Genomic DNA, 21,787 nt, shown 5'->3' on the forward strand with positions numbered 1-21,787 from the left:
CACACACACACACACACACACACACACACACACACACACACACACACACACACACACACACACACACACACACACACACACACACACACACACACACACACACACACACACACACACACACACACACACACACACACACACACACAGACGGGGTCCTTTTCCTCTTCCCCTCGAAACTCACAACAATGATGGCGTAGTCGGAATAAGTGGTGTTGAGGTTGCTTTTATTGCCAGCCTTCCAAGGTGCAGCGGTGACATTCCATAATATGTGACATAAACAAAATAACAAAACCTATACTTCTACCTCTGCAGTCTGTCAGGTGTGTTCCACAATAACCTCACGTTGACAGACAAAACACTTACTGTGTGGAGCTCCCCTGGTTACCCTTTTTGCAACCGTGGTTCTGGTGAAGCCCCACACAGAGACAAACAGACTAACAACACTCACGGCGCTTCCCTCTGTATACCGTCACTGTACACTGATGCAGGCAAGAACCAACACTCCTTGGGCCGCAGCCCTCATGAACACCCTGGACTCCTCCCCCTCCACAGGTGCCACACATAATTAAATTAACCAAACTAAACAGGTGCTACACATCAATTAATTAGCAGTTTCCTATACACATTAAAATCAAACAACCTCCAACACCAATACCCTCACAACACAATAAATAAATAAATATACACAACCCAATAAATAAATATATGTACACAACACAACACAACAAATAAATATATGTATGAATGCATGTATGTATGATAAGATTAATGAACATGTATGCATGTTTGATTATGTATGAATGTATATGATGAGTGAATGTTGTGTGTATGTGTGCGTGCGTGCGTGCTGCCTCGGAGTCAGTGACAGACCCACTCTGTCACACACCCCCTCCCTCCAAAAAACAGACACACACAAAGTGTATCTGATCCCATATAAATCTGCAACCCATATAACTCTGTATGTTAGCATGTACAACAATGCTGTATATAGCGTATATATATATATATATATTCTTACCATACTGTATAAGGTCATGGTCAACTTTATTTATATAGCACATTTAAAACCAACAGAAGTTGCACCAAAGTGCTTCACAATATAAAAACAGAGCGTTTTTATATTTAAAGATTTAAACACAAACATGAAACATCGCAATTTTAAAATCAATCCTGAAGCGAACAGGGAGCCAGTGTAGAGAAGCTAGTACTGGTCTGATGTGCTCATGCCTCTTTGTGCCGGTCAAGAGGCGCGCAGCAGCGTTCTGCACTAGCTGCAGGCGTCGTAGGGAGAGCTGGTCGAGACCCACATATGAGGTTCAAGACAGTCATTGCACTCTACTTTCAGAGGAAGGTAAATTTGGACATTGTCCACATAGCAGTGAAAGGTTCTATTCTACGCAAACATAATGTCTCCTAAGGGCAGCATGTATAAAGAAAATAACAAGGGACCCAGGATGGAACCTTGGGGAACACCACATGTAAGAGGGGCCACATTTGAGGATAATTCACCCAGATGGACAGAGAAACTCCTATCAGTCAGGTAGGGGGAAAAATCGATACGTAGTAGTATCGCGATACTTTGCGTGGCGATACTGTATCGATACAGGGACGCCAAGTATCGATATTTAATTATTCATTTAATTATTCAAAAATTTAAAAATGTAAATACCTTTTTTTTTTTTAAGTTGGAATATGACTAATACAAACGGTTCAGTTTGTCAGGTACATGGAACACAGATTACAGTGTTTACATCTGTCTGCTTGAGAAAATACCATGTTCTGCAATAAAAACGATTGAAGTGAGATGAACAGACTGAACTTTATTTTATTAGATAAAACATGTTGACAAGCGGTCAGGTGGCGTAGCGGAGATTGCGTTCGTCACCAACGCCAGAGAGGCTGGATTCGCGTGTTCGAATCCAGCTCCCGGCGTTGTCACCAGCTTGGCTGGCCGTTCACACTAATACAAGTTGCAGTATTAGAGGGTGGGAAAGCTGAAGGGTGGATCCTGGGCGTTGTGGACAGCGACCCCTACAGTTCGGTCGGGGCGCCTGCTCAGCGAGGGTAGGATCTGGAGAGAGGTAGTGCGGCCTCCCACACGCTACACTTTCCCCGGTGAGAATCTGCGCGGCCAGGCTGGCTGCCGGCTGGCTGCACATGCGTCGGAGGAAAGCATGTGACAGTCTCTGGTCTCTCGGACCAACAGTAGGGGAAAGTGTGCAACAACCAGGAAGGGTGGGATGGGAGAAAAATCGGAAAAAGGAGGGGGAAAAAAAGATAATAATATAAAAAAAAAACACATGTTGACAGTTTTACTTTGCAGTTGAAAAAAGGTAATAAATCGCAATATATCGCAATATTAATATTGCAATACTCAGCTCAACACCTTGGCCCAGGGAAGAGAAGGGTCTTCGATAAGAAGGTCTATGACTGGATTCGCCTGTTCGAATCCAGCTCACAGCTCCGGGGTTGTCACCAGCTTGGCTGGCCGTTCACACTAATACAATTGGCAGTATTAGAGGGTGGGAGAAGCTGGCGGGGTGGGTCCGGGTCGTTGTAAACAGCGACTCCTACAGTTCGGTCGGGGCGCCTGCTAAGCGCGGATAGGATCTAAGTGGGATAGTGTGATCCTTCCACACGCTACGCCCTCTCAGTGAGAATCCGCGCTGCCAGGTGAAAAGAAGCAGTTGATTGGCTGGACGTGTGTCGGAGGAAGCACGTGGTAGCCTCCACTCTCCCAGACCGACTGTGGGGGGTAAGTGCGCAGCGACCAGGAAGGGGATTGGGAATTGGCATAACGACTAACATTGGGATGGGAGAAAATCGGAGGAAAAAGGAGGTGGAAAAAGATTAAAAAAAAAAAAAAAAAAAAAAAGGTATATGACACCATGTGGTGAAAGCCAGAAGTCTCTGGAAGCCACACGGCCGATCACCCTTCTTTCGTCCAGGGCTGCCTATATCGGTAAAAGGTGTCCCGGGCCACATTAAAGGACGGCCTAGTCAACTGTGTCGTCATGTCTTCTAGAGACGTGGCTGTTGCCCTTCTTCTGTATAGTTATACGCTGAACACAGAGGAGGTGAAAGTATCTGCTCTCCCTTTCTCCCTCATCTCCAGTTGCTTCTCAAATTGTGTAGGCTGGCTTTATCCACCATGTCTGGGGTTGCCGCGCCCCTTCAGCAGCCCCGCCATGCCTCTTCACGATCACAAGCATCCGCAAAACAATTATCCACAAAACAATTAGTAATTAAAGCCGCTTCACACCGATAACACATCTTTCCAAAGGGTCCGATTCGCTCTGTGCACACAGGCTCCCCACTGTTCTTCACAAAACCCAGAGTGATTTTGTTCCTGTAGATACATGACTCATTCACACTGGCACTATACTGAAACAAGCTGTGAGGAGGAGGTTGTAATGGCGTGAGTTAATGTTGAGTGGAAATTTGTATCGTGTGTGGAATGAATACGCAAGGAAAGCACGATATGATTTTACACAGCTTTCGTCAGTGGAGACACAAGTTGCTGCTCATCCTTCTATTGCTTGGAAATACTGATCTTTATGACGCTCCGTATAGGTCTCTCTGTATAGGTCTCTCTTTCAGGTCTTTATGACGCTCTGTATAAGTCTCTCTTTCAGGTCTTTATGACGCTCTGTATAGGTCTCTCTGTATAGGTCTCTCTTTCAGGTCTTTATGACGCTCTGTATAAGTCTCTCTTTCAGGTCTTTATGACGCTCTGTATAAGTCTCTCTGTATAGGTCTCTCTTTCAGGTCTTTATGACGCTCTGTATAAGTCTCTCTTTCAGGTCTTTATGACGCTCTGTATAAGTCTCTCTGTATAGGTCTCTCTTTCAGGTCTTTATGACGCTCTGTATAAGTCTCTCTGTATAGGTCTCTCTTTCAGGTCTTTATGACGCTCTGTATAAGTCTCTCTTTCAGGTCTTTATGACGCTCTGTATAAGTCTCTCTGTATAGGTCTCTCTTTCAGGTCTTTATGACGCTCTGTATAAGTCTCTCTGTATAGGTCTCTCTTTCAGGTCTTTATGACGCTCTGTATAAGTCTCTCTGTATAGGTCTCTCTTTCAGGTCTTTATGACGCTCTGTATAAGTCTCTCTTTCAGGTCTTTATGACGCTCTGTATACGTCTCTCTTTCAGGTCTTCATGACGCTCTGTATGGTCTCTCTTTCAGGTCCTTATGACGCTCTGTATACGTCTCTCTTTCAGGTCTTCATGACGCTCTGTATGGTCTCTCTTTCAGGTCCTTCTGATGTTCTGTATAGGTCTCTGTATGGTCTCTCTTTCAGGTCCTTCTGATGTTCTGTATAGGTCTCTGTATAGGTCTCTCTTTCAGGTCCTTCTGACTCTCTGTATAAGTCTCTCTTTCAGGTCCTTCTGACTCTCTGTATAAGTCTCTCTTTCAGGTCCTTATGACGCTCTGTATACGCCTCTCTTGCAGGTCTTCAGGTCTTCATGACGCTCTGTATACGCCTCTCTTTCAGGTCTTTATGACGCTCTGTATGGTCTCTCTTTCAGGTCCTTCTGACACTCTGTATACGCCTCTCTTTCAGGTCTTTATGACGCTCTGTATAGGTCTCTCTTTCAGGTCTTTATGACGCTCTGTATAGGTCTCTCTTTCAGGTCCTTCTGACACTCTGTATAGGTCTCTCTTTCAGGTCCTTCTGACGCTCTGTATAGGTCTCTCTTTCAGGTCTTTATGACGCTCTGTATAGGTCTCTCTTTCAGGTCCTTCTGACACTCTGTATAGGTCTCTCTTTCAGGTCCTTCTGATGCTCTGTATAGGTCTCTCTTTCAGGTCTTTATGACGCTCTGTATAGGTCTCTCTTTCAGGTCCTTCTGACACTCTGTATAGGTCTCTCTTTCAGGTCATTTGGAAAACAGAACAGTTGAATTCATGCAGAAGGAGAATATGGAAGGAGAATAACGAGTAGGTTATATATATTTGGGGGGGGGAGAGAGTGAGAGAGAGAGAGATACAGGGAGAAAGAGAGAGAGAAAGAGAGAGAGAGAAAGAAAGAAAGAAAGAAAGAGAAATAGAGAGAAAGAGAAGGAGAGAGAAAGAGAAAGAGAAAGAGAACTGCGTTCTGGCAGCCTGAAGACGGTACTTTTTGATAGCCTGAAGACGCCCCCCGTTGCGCCACCATCTTTACAAGCGATACGCGCCTTCTCCTGAACCGATGACGCGTTGGCCCACCTCTCCCTTACCCCACATGCGCAAACTCTCAGCCAACATCACAACAACAATGGCGTCCTACAGAGTAGTTGCGTTCGTGGTGCAGAAGCGATTGAGCCTGATCGGGCTTTTGCGGCAAAATGTTCCATAGCATACCCCTTCAGTTGATCATGACAAATCCTCTCTTACCTTGACGATTAAAAAGCCTCCATAATTTTGTAAATAGTATGCCCATGGCATGGTGTTGAGCTGTAGCCAGCAAGCTATGCTATCAATATTAGCTAAATAATTAGCGTCACATAGCTGGCCTTTTTCTGAAAACCCAAGCACATATTGTTCCATAGCATACGCTTTCAGTTGATCATGACAAATCCTCTCTTACCTTGACGATTAAAAAGCCTCCATAATTTAGTAAATAAAGCTGTAGTCAGCCAGCTAGCATTGATGCTTTTCAAAATGCTATCCACATTAGCTAAATAGCTAACCAACTAAATACAATAGACAGTGGTATCCTGAGGTAACATTAAACACAGACAACGTTTGCTAGTCGAAATGACTGGACACACACAGGGACAAGTTAAACATCAATCAATTACTTTATTACAACAGGTAGTTTGAGTTGCTTGTGAGCCGCGGTCTTTCTCTCCTCTCCGTTACGTTAGCTCGAAAAGCACAGAACCGACTGACACAAGTTAAGCTGCTAGCGACAGACACTATAACACTTCCGGTCGGGGGTTTTCAAAATAAAACAGGAAACACATTTATTTTGTAAATTTGTGGCACGCACTTATTATCTTGAGACGTTTTCGTTTTTACGGAAACCTTAAAACGAAACTAAAACGAAACAGATCAAATTCGTTTTAGTCTGGACAAGGCCTTAATGTTCAATTTAGATTTATTGCTCAGATCCAATCCTTTTGTTTGGCTATTCACATAATTTTCTTTTTATGTGGCCAATATCAGATTCCAGTGTGAACTGGTCACGCTCCTGAACTGACCCGCATGCATACAATTTACGTTTTGCTTGTACAGGAGTATCACCCCAAATAATAAGGTAACCCCCTGACTGTCCCTCCCCTGACCACCTCCATTACAGCTGTCTTCCATGTTTGTAATCAGCGAGCGACTCTCTCCAGTGAGGAATTTTGATGAATGTCAATCTCTAGAGAGTGACGTAAAAGTGGCATGACTGTTCAGACTCCGGTCGCATTGCAGAAAATCCGACCTGCATCTGATTTAGGACCACGTAGGAAAGTGGCCCAAATCACACTGATCTGATCTGAAAAATCTGATTTGAGTCACATATGAGCAAAAATAATCGATGTGGGCCACTTTTGTCTGCAGTCTGAACGTAGCCTCAGTGTTAATTCTCACTGTCAAGAAGGCGCAGTCTCTCTGTAAATTGTAATGGGAACACGGCATGTGATCTAAAATATTAGCATGTATCTAACTTGCATGCGTCTTTAGTAGGCGTAGGCCTGTGTTCGTTTGCATATGGCGGCACGGTGGTGTAGTGGTTAACACTGTCGCCTCACAGCAAGAAGGTCCAGGGTTCGAATCCCGCTTGGGGACCAGGTTTCCATGATGCCAGTTACCCAGGTGGGGTATCTCCCAGGCCTTTCTGTGTGGAGTTTGCATGTTCTCCCCGTGCTCGCAAGGGTTTCCCCCCCCGATAAGATAAACCCAATGGAAAAACATGCACAACAACAAGATCGCTAACGCTGTGGCGTCCTTGACGAAGACGGACAGGAGCACTTGGATTGGTCCCCTGGCGCGGCTCACGTGGCGCCTGTCTGCTCCCGGCTGCCCTTGGGGGGGAAGGACGACGGGATGGGTTAATCGCAGATACGCATTGTATGCATGGTTCGCATGTGTGCCAAATGATGACCTCGGAGCAGGTCCTAAATTATTATTATTATTATTTATATTGAACACGAGGGAAGCGAGATCCGATCACAAGTGGTGACTTGAGACATGTGAAGAAACACATTCTAATGCCTGGTGTGAACAGATGTACTTAAAGGCTGTCCACTTGTGATCGGATCACCCAGAAACAGCCTAAATCTTTCTGGACTGATCTACCAGACCACCAGGCTGACAAAATCAAAAACAGGATTAGATGATTGACCAGGTTTATTAATCTATCCCGGAAAGAGACCTAATCCATGGTCAGTGGTGACAAAATCTATGATATTTATTTACCCACCTCCGTCTGCCGGTCTGATAAACCTTAGAAAAAAGAACCCTTGCTTCCACCAGGGAAAGTAAAGTGTTGGATGATCAGCCTGACATTCTCCCATGAAGCCCAGAGAAGCTGCAGAATAATCAGCGATATGTCACCAGACAGCTTTCACTACTCGGTATCAGTGTGTCTCTTAAACAGATTAATCTGTCACATCCACAACAACAGCAGACGGGCTCATCACAAACACATTTTCCACACCGTCACAATGATATTAAAAAGCAGTTCTTGTGACCTATGTTAAAAGTGTCTTTGCACTACTGGGTACCGACTAAAGTATCTGTAGTTTTTATGCCGATCCGGCTCCTACAGTAAGTCCTCACACTGGCATCACCAAATAGGGGTTGGGTGATTCAGTGATATGGTGATCTGGGGTTATGGTGACATGGTGATTTGGTGATATGGTGACATGGTAATCTGGGGTTATGGTGACATGGTGAGCTGGTGAGCTGGTGAGCTGGTGATCTGGTGACACCCCCCCCCCCACCTACCCAACCTCCTCCAATGTACAGTTTCTACGTCAAATGTATATACACTCTTTTCTGGACTTTACTGTACTGTACCCATTCTGCAATCTGTTAATAAAGTTTTCAATCAATCAATCAATGGTAATCTGAGGTTATAGTAAGGTTATGGTGACATGCTGATCTGGTGACATGGTAATCTGAGGTTATAGTAAGGTTATGGTGACGGGTGATATTGGAGATATGGTGATCTGGTGTATCTGGTGATAAAATGACATGGAGATCTGATGTCATAATGGTAATATGGTGATATGGTGATTGTACAATATTAGAAATACTAATGTTTACATTAAGAATTGACCACAAAGCAGTTACATGAATGTACTTTTTATTTAACATGACTAGGCCCTGTCACAATTACTAATTTAGTTGGATGATATATTGTCCCAGAAATAAGTGATAAATTATATTATTGTCATTTTAAGAACATCTTATGCCCCTGATATAATGACAATATAATGTGATCTTTGTCTTTTGTCAAATGTTTTTCAGAGCTAGTCTGGACTGTAAGCAAAATGGTTTTAAATGGGAAGTGCAGCTCATATTTGACTGAGTGGGGGTGAAATCAAATGGTTCATAAAAACAAAGATGGAGTCATGTAATCTATTTAAAGATTCTATTTTGACATATTGCACTGGTATTGCTTATCTTGCTAGGTATGTCTAACTACAGCCTGTAACAACATTCCGTGCCTCCCTGACTGGAATAAGCCAGTCTAAAGAAAAAAGAAAAAGAAGAAAGGTTATCCTGATTCAAGGAAACTACACGGATCAGAGCTCAAACAGCTCATTCATTGTGAAGACTATTGTCTCTAATCAACCCAATCAAATGAAGCCGTCTACAGCAGCTGATTCTAAAAAGCAACATGAGGGGAGAGGAGAGAAGAGAGAATGACGAGGGAGAGACATGCAGCCACTGAAGGGTGCAGATAATGACACATGCCAGTTTCGACTCCCGTCTCATCTCCTCCAGACTCGTCGAGTCTGATGCGTGACCCAAGGCTGCTTTTCAGCACTTTAGATTAAACTATTCGCTCAATGGAGGAGAATGAAACGGTCGTCCAGTTGAAATACTGGCTTGTTCACGTTAATGGGCTCGCCTCTCCTCTCTCATTCGGCTTAAACCTAAAATGTTCCCACGCCAGAGCTGTGCGATGCTGTTTTGAAACCAAGTCCATTTGTTCGTCCAAACTCTCTGGCTGGAATCATGCAGTATCCCTGGAGTAACACACCTGATCACCTGGTTCACCGTCTGTCCGCTCTGTGTGTGTGTGTGTGTGTGTGTGTGTGTGTGTGTGTGTGTGTGTGTGTGTGTGTGTGTGTGTGTGTGTCTGTGTGTGTGTGTGTAGCGGGGACTGTGTGGAGCTGTCTGAGCCCCGCCTCCAACACAGAGAGGACAGATGTGGTGATACTAGAAGGAGGCTTCATACAAGAAGGAGGCTTTATAGGTGAAGGAGGCTATATACTATAATGAGGCTATTGACCGACTCCTGTTGAAACATGTGTGAGTCACTCTGGCATCATGTACCCGGGTCTGGCTCAACTAGGCTTGCCTTTTCTCTGTACACATCCCCATCCCAAACCCCTCTCCATCCCTCTATCCCTCCCTCCTCCTGATCCCCCCGTTTCAGCTCCTCTCTTTATCCCTCAGCCACTTTCTTTTAATCTCTCCTCCTGCCCCTCCCTCTCTCTTTCTTTCTCTCCGCTGAAAGATAAAACTCTTGTAATCCCCCAAGACCCTGGCCTGAGGAGAGAGAGAGAGAGAGAGAGAGGAAGGGAGGGAGGGAAAGGGGGAGGGAGAGAAGGAGGGAGGGAGGGAAAGGGGGAGAGAGAGAGAAGGAGAGAGAGAGAGAGAGAGGGAGAGAGGGAGAGAGAGAGATAGAGAGAGATAGAGAGAGAGAGAGAGAGAGAGAGAGAGAGAGAGAGAGAGAGAGAGAGAGAGAGAGAGGAGAAAGGGAGGGTGATCAAACAAAGAGGTAGATAAAAAAAATAAAAAGTTACAGAAAGGCTTAGACCATCAGGTCAGTCCAGCACACACACGACTACACACACACTATATACACCATCAGGTCAGTCCAGGACACGCACACCCACACACCATACTGTATACACTATCAGGTCAGTCCAGGACAGCAGACACACACACTGTATATACTATCAGGTTGGTTCAGGACAGACACAGACCTAAAATTCCATGAAAAGTGAGATGGTCCAATCTGTGTAGTATATACGTATGTGACAGTGTGTGTAGTATACTATGTAAACATAATATCATACATAGTCACCACTCACCACTATGTCACCACAGACAGAGAGAGAGAGAGAGAGAGAGCAGCACTATAACTGGCAGAGAAGATCCCTTTGTAGAGAATAGTTAGTATTCTGTCATTGAAAGGTGCCCGGCTCTGCTACCTCTACAGGAAGTCAGAACAGCTGAATGGTTGAATGAGAGCAAACAGCCAGCAGCATTCAGCTATAAGACTTCAAACAGAACGCTCCCTGGGGCCTGGTCACAGCCTAGTTACACCCACCCACACGCACAGTCACACAAACACACTAGCCTAGAGAGGTGTTTTTGGCCCAACAGCTAGGGTAGCTGGTACCATTCATTTGTGCTGAGCTAGGCTAGCTTGCAGACGGGTAGCCTTCTACTGAACGCACAGAGACAAATCTACGTATCTTCTTGTCTGATGGTGAAAGCGCATCATGCCCTAATGTTGCCATGTTCCTTTAATTAACTGGGGCATCAGACTGGGCACACTGGGGGTGGAATGATGGCAGGGAGGGAGGTATACTGATATACCGGATATGAAGATATACAGTCATGGATCCATGTGTATCATCATCCACTATACATATTGAAAAAAACATACATACTGTATATTTACACTATTATAAAAAAAAAGTATGAAAAAAGTATTCCTTGCAGCAGCATTTACATTTAGTTTGAGTAAAATAGCTTTTGCATTGTATTGTATATAGACAATTGTATTACAAAAAGATAAAGACGTAAAAAAAAATATGTCTTCTTAACACATTATTTTGTACTGGAAAACTTTACACCGTAAAAAGAATATTGTGATATGATATCTTGGCCACACACACACACACACACACACACACACACACACACACACACACACAAAACATTTCATGAATTGAGAAAGGCCAGTCGAAATGTGAAAGGTATAGATTCTGTAATGCCACTAAACAGCGACCTCTAGGCACAAGAGCTCCGCTTGGTATTGCTTTGGTTTCCTTTCATTATTATTTTTTGGTTCGGTCTGACGTGTGGGTCTCGAGTTTAGTAACTTATTATACCGTGAGTTTCTCCAGACCTCTCTGGGCAGAGAGCCTGAGGTGTGGCCACTCAGCTCCAACACACACCAGACCAAAACAAAACATAACCAGAACACAGCGCAACACCAAACGGGAGGTCGCATTATAGATTCTACCTTTAAATCTTTGCCCAAACAACTGTCAGGCATGATGTCATCGTTTTTACCTTTGATGATGTGTTTCTATGACGATGCCTTCTCTCTGTCTCCGCCTCCTGCAGGAGAGAAGAGAGGTGTGGTTAAGACACACAGACACACACACACACACACACACACCATGTGACGCTGTGTCACGTGTGTGTACACAACACAACACAACATACAGTACATGATGGAAAACTCCAGAGTCCTGTGTCTGCTGTCGTTGCAAACAGCTAGATGTTGGGGAGTCTGAGCAACGTTATTTACAGGAACAAAAGCATTCACATTCATTTACAAAGGTGACATCGTTGATGCTCGAAATGTGTGAACTTGTTGCTACCAGGTAACATCTCCAGTCTCTCTTTATTCATCTTTCTTTTCGGTTCTCCCAGCTGTTAAGACTGTTATGCTACAAGGGGTGGCTGGGTAGCGCAGCGGACTAAGCGCTCGCCTACCACCGCAGAGACACCGGGTTCGAATCCAGCTGTCAGCGGTACCTCTGGCTTGGTCAGTCGTCCCTACTAACACAATCGGCAGTGTTAGACGGTGGGAAGCCGGCGGGGTGTGTGTCCTGGTCGTTGTAAACAGCGACTCCTACTGGTCGGTCGGGGCGCCTGCTCAGCAGGGAGGGGATCTGGGGGAGGTAGTGTGAGTGATCCTCCCACGCGTTACACTCCCCCCGGTGAGAGTCCTCCCCGTCAGGTGAAAAGAAGCGGCTGGTTGACTCCACATGTATCGGAGGAGACATGTGATAGTATCTATCAACCCTCCCTAGTCCGGCAAGGGGGGGGAAATGCGCGCAACGACCAGGAAGGGAATTGGCATAACGACTAAATTGGGATGGGAGAAAAATACGGAAAAAAGGGGGAGAATAAAAAAAAAAAAAAAAAGACTGTTATGCTACCTGGCTAGCTAGCTACCTGTACCCAGCATGCCGTTCAGTGGTGTAACAGGTAATAAGGTCATCGAACAATGACAAATACCTGTGTGTGCGTGTGTGCGTACACACACGGGTTTGACAAAATGAGGCATGTTTTTTGTAGCCAGACCAACTCCCTAAAAAAGATGGAAAAATAGAAACGACTGTGTAAGTGTGATTTATTTTGTCTCTTTTTTCTCTGTGTCCTCATATCTCTCTCTTTTTCTCTCTCTGATAGGAACCAGATGTGTTCAGTCATGTTCCTAAATCCTGATCCTCTACCCCGGGGGTTCCCAAACTTTTTCAGCTCGAGACCAAAAGAGAAATTTGGTGTTTCCCCGGGACCCAAACTTACAAAAATACATCATGAATTGCCATAACATACATTTATATGTATGATATGATATGATAAAGAACACAACAAACCATGAATTTCAAATGTATATGAAATGTATTTATTTAATTATAAAAGTACATCACAGCAATAATCAGAGTGTAATGTTAAGTTGCTCACCACCTCATAACATATGTACATACAATTTTGTAACACTTTTAAATGAACAAACATGTTCTACTCTCCTTTCTATTTCTCACCCCTTTTTCAACTCTCCATTTCTTACCCCCTCCCTCCGCCCCTCAACCTTAAATCCCAACATTCTGATTCATTTGTACGGACTTATTTAAAAATTCTACTGACCTGACATCATGCTAGAAGGGGTATAATATTTCATCTATGGCACAATGAAATCTAATGAGAGGTATGTGGCTGGTTGAAGTTTTCAACCAGCAGATCTATTCTGGGCTTGGTTTTTGAAAGTGCTATTCTGAGGTCATGCTGAGCATTTAGTCTGTTTCTGTATTCGTTTTTCAGGTATGCTAGAGTAGAAAACATAAGCATGTGGTGCCAAACTGAATCAACACATCTACAGCTTTTTTTTTTATTTAAAAAAAATATGAAGTCACCTAGAGCATGTGTCCAATACATCACACACACACACACACACACACACACACACACACACACACACACAGACACAGACACAGACACATCATTTATAACAGTGAGCCCTGAAGTCACCTAGAGCATCAATACATCACACACACACGCGTGCGTGCACACAAGCATATGAAGAAAGCCAAAATATCTCTATCCTTCTCTCTCTCTCACAGACACACAAACTGGGAGTTTTGGAAGTTGAAAGACAGGAGAGAGAGAAAGAGAGAGAGACTGAAAAGGGAGAAGAAAAACAGTTTGAACCTGTTGAAGTCATCAGTGAACTGGGAGGTTCCCAGTCCGTTACTCTCCCCTCATAAAACCTTCTATATACTAGACGGAAGACTGTAAAACCTCATTATACAAGATTAGTTATATATAGTAGACTACAGTTATATAAATATAGACTAGTTATATACCATATAGTAGAGTACAGTTATATTAAACTAGTTATATACCTTATAATAGATTACAGTTATCTATAGACTAGTTATATACCACTAGACTACAGTTATATACTGTATAGACTAGTTACAAGTCTATATAGGGAGGTGTAGTGGTTACGTCATTGCCGTTTTTCGTGTTCCACCCTCTGTCCAACGCAATGTATTTCCCCATTGCCCATTTCTAAATCGCCTTGTTTAAAACAAATAAAGCATTAACATTGGCACGGTGTACCTTTCTGTGCTTATTCATCCACAATCTATCGCTCAACATGAAAATATTCGCAATTAATCATTCAAAAAAAATCACGAAATTTTATTTCAACCAACATTTTTTAAACAATAATGTTTTATAACTTTCTTTTGTTTTTTTTCTTCTAACGTTAGCTAATCGGTATAGCAGCGTTACAGTGCAAGCAGGTGGTGGATGTGACGTCGGTAAACAAGGAGAGTTGACGCGCGAGGCTGCAAAAAAGGGCGACTGTCGTAAAAAACCAAAACACACCGCAGTTTTAATTATTTTACATGACTATTCTGTTACCCGCCATGTGGCGGACAGACCTCTCAGACCTCGCAAATGTCACTCGCCCAATAGCCTCCAGCTGCAACCGCGGAGCGAGCAGCGTAATCCTGTCTCTCGAGTCGCTGAGTCCTGCCATTATTGCTCCGCAGCTCGCCAATGACTGCTTGGCGCGGCCGCGATAGAGAAAAAAATGCCATTTTTCATGATATTTGACGCCTCTGATTGGCTCAACTTAGTTTCAATCTGCATGCATCTACAAATCATATTATACCAGGTAGCCAATTCCGTCAGACTCCGAATCAAATTGACGGAACTCCGAATCAAATGGACGGAAATCCGTCTGGAGACGGAACGCTTTAATGCCTGGGTTATACATGCAAAATGGACAATAGAACACTGGAACTGTAAATCTTAAAAAAATCTTCAAACAGGGACTGACTTCGCAATAGACTAGGCATTTACAGCTGTTGCAATGTAAATGTGCCTAAATGTGTCCGACTTCGCCCGCTCTGAAGTCGGACTCGGTGTGCCCGGCCACGCGCGCTGTTCTCGCACGGAACCCGCGAGTGCCTGCATGCGCGACTGGTGTGTTTGCCCTGTCAGCAGCACGGCAGTATGAAGCTTAGAGAAGCAATAGCTCCAGCCTCAGCCAATAGGAAGATGTTCCGTTCAGATCCACAGTGGGTCGATAATGGATGTCTTACGGATGTCATCGTGGATTAAGTAGAGCTGGGGAAACCGGTGACTGAGTGAGCGCAGGCATAGCAGTTATGAAGAGGAGTAGAATCTGAGTGCTCGGTTCACACTGGTGAAGCAGAGTAGAACGTAGCAGACAGGATTGTAGCAGAAACAAGCGGAGCTCGAAGACCTCGACAGCCACATTTTTTGAGTGTAGTAGTGTTGTCAAAAATATCAAAAAATCGATACATATCGATTCTGAATATTTAAAACGGTTTCGATACTCATTTCCCGAAATATCGATATTTAATTATTAATAAAACAAATTTTTATTAATTTTTTTAAGGAAGTTGCATTTTTCCTTTCAATACCTGTAATAGTACAGTAGTCCACACACACACACATGTGCATTCAGTTAAGTTGGAATATGACTTTAATAACTTCAGTTTGTCAGGTACATGCAACACAAATTACAGTGTTGACATCTGTCTGCTTGAGAAAATACCATGTTCTGCAATAAAAATTATTGAAGTGAGATGAACAGTTATTTTTAAATGTGTGATCTAAAGATAAACAAAGGGTTTTAAAAGTGTTATATTTATCTTCTCTTATAGTGCCAGAGAGAAGCTGAGGAGAATCAACCAGCAACAAAAGCAAAATTTGTTAAAAAAAATATATATATATATTTATTTTTTTGGTATCGAAAATATCGATACTTTTCAAGGTATCGTATCGAAGTCGAAATTCCAGTATCGTGACAACACTAGAGTGTAGTATGTCATGAAGCATAGGTCGAGCCAAGCACGGCCTTCCGCGCCCGGCGCCAGCGAGCCTCGTCGACACGCGGGTGAGCAGGCAGGGCGAGCGCCTCATAGACACGGCGAGCAGGTGAAGTGACACCGGTTGATTGGTCATAAAGTTCACGAAAATAAACACTCTAGTAAGCGCTCGCTCATCAAAGTAATGGTTCTGCAGATGTTGAGCATCATCGTCGACCAATATCATGTCTTGTAAGATGTCTGGCGTTACCGTTAACACTGGTGTCGTTTATTTGTTGTTCATTAACCGGTGGGGACATTTTTACTCGCCATGGCATCCCTAACACACACACACACACACACACACACACACACACACACACACACACACACACACACACACACACACACACACACACACACACACACACACACACACACACACACACACACACACACACACACACACACACACACACACACACACACACACACACACACACACACACACACACACACACACACACACACACGGCATGCATAACGCTATAGAAACACGCACAAGCACACACACACACACGCATGCATAAAGCTATAGAAACACGCACAAGCACACACACATCCTTCCAAGTAGACCCAATATATGCATGAAAGCACACACACAATACTTTGCTTGATATTTACATTTTGAAATCAAATAGATTTTGTTAATCTAACACCAGAACAGCATGACCAAACACACTTTACAAACAAACAAACAAACAAACATATCTACACTACAGGAAAACAAAAAAGACGCATGCTAAAACACAACACGCACGGAAAGTACACACACACACACACACACACTCTTGGCAGGGGATAAAAGACAACTCAAAGTCATACACCATCCCTCTCTTCCAACTCTCTGTCTGTCTCTTTCTCTCTCTTTCTCTCTCTCTCTCTCTCTCTCTCTCTCTCCTCTAAGCTTCTTTCTCTTTTCATCCACCCATCCTTCTTTCTTTCTTTCTTACTTGTTTCTCTGTTTCTATCTTCCTTCCTTTGTCAATGTTTCGTGCTTCTATGTTTCTTTCCTTTCTTCTGTCATACAATAAAGACTACTGGTGGATGAATGAATAAATTAATTAATTAATTAATGAGTGATGATTGGAATATAACAACAGATGTTTGAACACACACAGAGTTCTGGCAGGCCTAAAGACAAGACTGTGTGTGTGTGTGTGTGTGTGCATGGTGGGGGATGGTTAAACCCACCCACCCTTCGAGTTTCACACACAGTGAATCAAGTCTTGGAACGAACCCCAAACACACCAAGCCTCATCTGAACTAGCAGGCTGGAGAGAGAGAGAGAGAGAGAGAGAGAGAAAGAGAGAGACACACACAGACACACACACACACACAGACACACACAATTCTAAATGACTTCCATAAGGAGCAGCAGCAGCCAAAGTGAGGTCAGTGATGAAGAGAGAAAAGAGAAGAGATAGAGAGGAGTGAACAAGCTGTTATATAACTACTATGTCTGTCTCTCTCTATCGGTCTGTCTCTATCTGTCTGTATCTCCATATGTCTGTCTCTCTATCTGTCTGTCTCTCTATCTGTCTATCTGTCTCTATCTGTCCGTCTCTATCTGTCTGTCTCTCTATCTATCTGGCTGTCTCTGTCTGTCTCTCTATCTATCTGGCTGTCTCTCTGTCTCTCTATCTGTCTGTCTCTCTATCTATCTGGCTGTCTCTGTCTGTCTGTCTCTCTATCTATCTGGCTGTCTCTCTGTCTCTCTATCTGTCTGTCTCTCTATCTGTCTATCTGTCCGTCTCTATCTGTCTGTCTATCTGGCTGTCTATCTATCTGGCTGTCTCTCTATCTGTCTGTCTCTCTATCTGTCTATCTGTCCGTCTCTATCTGTCTGTCTCTCTATCAGTCTCTCTGTCTCTCTACCTGTCTGTCTGTCTCTCTACCTGTCTCTCTACCCGTCTCTATCTATCTGTCTCTCTATTTGTCCGTCTCTACCTGTACTGTGGAACCCTTTGCTGTAGTCTAAGGCCCCGTTTAGACGGAAACGCTAGCAGGTGAATCCGCAAAAATATTTTTGCGGATGTGCCTTTCGTTTATACGGAAACGGCGTTTTTACGGGGTGAAACCGCAAAAAAGTGAGACTACCTTCCAGGGTGGAATTCCTAGAAACGCAAAAGCTTTGCGCTCTCGTCTAAACTGTTAAACCGTATAAATCAGTTAAAACGATGACGAAAGGGTTGTCACGGCTCTGGTCGCGCGTACTGCTTACGTCACAGGTAGCAGGTATGCGCCAGTAGCCGAGACGTAAACAAAGCAAGTATGTCTGACTATATCAACGGAGATCACCTGAAGGCTACATTGGCAGTACTTTTAACCCCTTCACTGCCACACGACAGAAGGTTAACCCTTTACTATCACACAACCGGCTGTCGTGTGGCAGTGAAAGGGTTAAATACACAAGAATCTGTCCCGCGGCGTGAGTGGACCCACTGTCTGTGAGTGACTCTGCTTTAGTCCAATCACATTCCCCATCCACAGTCTGCGAATCAGAGGCAGAGTAGGGCGGGTCTTCACAGCACGTCATGTGACATATGCGCCAATCGTGTGACAGCGGGGCTCCGTCCTTACAGCGTCGTCTGCACGGAGAATTCCACCCCAAAACGCTTGTCTAAACGTAAAATTAAAAGTGAAACCGCAAGATGACTTTTGGGGTTTCTGTTCACAAAACGCTCGTCTAAACGTAGCCTAATACATCACTATAGAGTGCTTTTGTAACTGGCCTTTGACTATTTCCATTTACTGTCATACAACACTAATGACTAATCATCATCATCTTCGTTTTACGTCCCTATTTCCCACTACAGTGAGGTTGGACTGGCGATGAGTCCACGCCACTGGAGTCATCATTTTTGGTTTGTAGCTAGTTTTATACCTCGGATGCCCTTCCTTACAGGTAACCCCATTGTCGGTGAGGACCTAGCCTTTGCGTATTCCTACACACACAAGGCAGTGCGGTTTTCTTTCAGGGGTTTCTCCCTTAGCCTTTGCATTATCCCTACGCACGCACACACAAGGAATTGCGGCACCCTGTATCCCTAGGTAGGGAGGCTAGAGAGGGTACTAACACTTGCCCAAGGTGGACCCTCAGACTAGTGGAGGGAAGAATAAGGAATACTAAGTTCAGTTTAACATTAGTAATTAATAAACGCTGCATTTAAATCCAAAACCGAGCGGGACCTTTTAGTTTGTCCAGGCGAGGTGGTGAGTGCAGCTGTGTCAGTTTGTCTCAGAAATTACTATTAACACTTTGAGTGCCAACGACGAGAAATCTCGTTATTTATTAGTTATTGCTTTTATTAGCGATATCCATTCATTTTTCATCAATCCAGCCTCACGTTATCACTGGGATTGGCTCCGACCTCGAAAAGGGCAAATACCACCCCCTATCGTCTCCCGGATGGTATTGCACCCATTGGATTGGACTCAATGGAAATGCATGGGGGGGAAAAAAAACGGATTCCACATTTTACTTCTCAGGCAATGTAACCCGAGACTACTGCATTCATTGGGGACCCTCAGAGCAGTGTGTAATATGTGTTTCGAGTACATAACGTTGGATCAATAAACGCGATCGATATTTGGAATGGCGATCAGGAATTGGAATAATATTTTTGCAGAACATCTGATGTGAGGTAAGGAATCTATTTTACCAGTCTTGGGGTAATCAGATGTTTTTTTCACATATTTCACAACGTGTCCCCTATGTGTGTATATGACGTTAGCGCTGACCAGGTCATAGATAAATCGATTTTTCAGCCCGCTTCTCTAGCGTGCATAAATACACATATACTATCGATAATCTAGCGTTTATTTGAAAACGATTCATAAATCAGCCGGAAAATGACAACGTGTTGTGTGTATTACACTAAAGGGCGATTCCTGCGGAATCTTTTATTTTTTTTCTATAAATTTTCAAAAACTATAAAACGGAAATGTACAGATGAAAAAACAATCCGTTTCGTACATGTTGACTGCAAGCAAGTCATTGATAAGCGACGGGCGTATTAGACACATAGCCATATAGAATATAGAAATAGCTCCGCGAAAATCATGAAATATCGGTAAAGCAGTCCCAAAAGGCTGGCATTCAAGCGATAAATCGTGCACCCCCTGCTGGCACTCAATGTGTTAAGCTACTGGTGACATTAAGTCACTTTGCATTAATTTCACATCATATTCTCGAGTGTCGTTTAAGTCTGTTGTTTGGGCGCATTACAGATTTAGTTTTGTCTACGATAGAGATGGATTAAACAGCGACTAGAAAAAAATTATCTTCAGACACACCCCCTTATGAGAAGCACCTAAAATGAATGTCCGTCTGTCTCTCCATCCGTCTGTCTCTCTATTTGTCTGTCTATCTGTCTCTCTATTTGTCCGTCTCTCTATCTGTCTCTCTGTCTCTCTATTTGTCCGTCTCTCTATCCGTCTCTTGTTTAGCTCCACCATTGCTTCTTGTGTTGACCTTCATTCTGAGGACAAAGACCGTCACTAACTAGACTAACCAGACATGAGTCATCCATATCTAAGAATACAGTGCTTGGTTACCATGACAACTACTCACATGGATTCTCAGAAGATTGTGATTAATTCCAAACATCTTTAAACAGAGTGAGAGAGAAAGAGAGAGAGAGAAAAAGAGAGAGAGAAAGAGAGAGAGGGAGACAGAGAGAGAGAAAGAGAGGGATACAGAGAGGGGGAGAGCTTTTAAAGCTTTTTTGCTCCATCTCTATCCCTCCAATACCTCCCTCTCTCTCTCCATCACATTAAAAAAAATTCTCTGTCTCTGAAAAAACATCCGGAGGCACCGATACGGGTCCCTGGAGGCCTCGTCCCAAGCCTGGGCCTCGCCTAGCTTCCTGCCACCCCCTGCAGGAGCCATCTGCTGAGGTTTCCTCTGTGGCGTGGGGCCCTGGGCCCCGAGTGGAAGGATGAAGCAGAGACAAACACAGCAGGAGCTTTATGAGAAAAGATAGACGAGTGATTTTACTGTCACAAGGGATTGTGTGTGTGTGTGTGTGTGCATGTTTGTGTGTGTATTTGTGTCTGTATTGTCCCAGGTGGCATACACGTGTGTAAGGACACGTCTACATACAAGCGCACACACAACACTCGCTCACATACACACACCATTAAAAAACCCTGACGATGCAGAATGCAGCTAATCAGGGAAACAAGAGAAGAAATGAGAATAGAAGAGGTAGGGCTGGGCGATATAACGATAACGATAATTATCGTGATATATTTTAATAAGCGATATCTTAACAAAAGAAATCAAAAAAATAATCGATTATTTTTTACTTATAACAATATCGATAATATCATATATCGAGTGATATAATATTGTTATCGATATCGTTATATCATTTCTGGCCATATCGCCCAGCCCTAAGAAGAGGAGTTGGTACATCCGAGTAATAAACTATTTAGCTGCAATGTTGTTTTAATTCACACACAAAAACAGGCAGTATCTGTTTTTTGTGTGTGGAAGGGAAAGACTGCAGCTTTGGATGCATGGCTCCTATCACAACATGACGAGAGAGAGAGAGAGAGAGAGAGAGAGGAGAGAGAGAGAGAGAGAGAGAAAAACATTTTTGATAAAGGGAGCAACCCACTCTTCCAAATCGTTCCTTCTCTTTTCTTTCTTTCTGTTCCCTCCATCCCAGCCATCATTCCTTCAATGCTTTTCTCTCCCCCTTTCTTTCTCCCTCTCCCTCCATCCTTCCAGATTAATCATTTTAAGCTGCTGTTCCATCAGAGGCCTCTAGAGGTGAGAGGTCACAAACAGAGGTGACTCACTAACATCACCCCGATGGTTCTCATGGTCATGTCAAGGACCTCATGTTGGTAATGTTTAATATATTGTATTGTACTTTACTCCTTAGCTGGTAAATTGTTGCAATATTTTCTACAGCAGGCCAAGGGGCTTACATTCAAATTAATATATGTGTTTAGCTGCGACCAGCA

At 43.7% G+C, this 21,787-nt stretch overlaps 1 protein-coding gene across 1 annotated transcript in view; it reads right to left on the bottom strand.

Moving 5' to 3' along the window:
- The window catches only part of LOC311242143 (plexin-B2-like), a 339,450-nt gene that overhangs the window by 171,842 nt on the left and 145,821 nt on the right, over nucleotides 1-21,787 (bottom strand). Inside the window, 1 exon segment of the mRNA XM_084331096.1 lies at nucleotides 11,460-11,507. The gene's annotated coding sequence lies outside the window, so the exon portion shown is untranslated.

The sequence above is a fragment of the Notolepis coatsorum genome (assembly GCF_963971535.1).
Source record: "Notolepis coatsorum genome assembly, chromosome: 15".
Taxonomy (NCBI): domain Eukaryota; kingdom Metazoa; phylum Chordata; class Actinopteri; order Aulopiformes; family Paralepididae; genus Notolepis; species Notolepis coatsorum.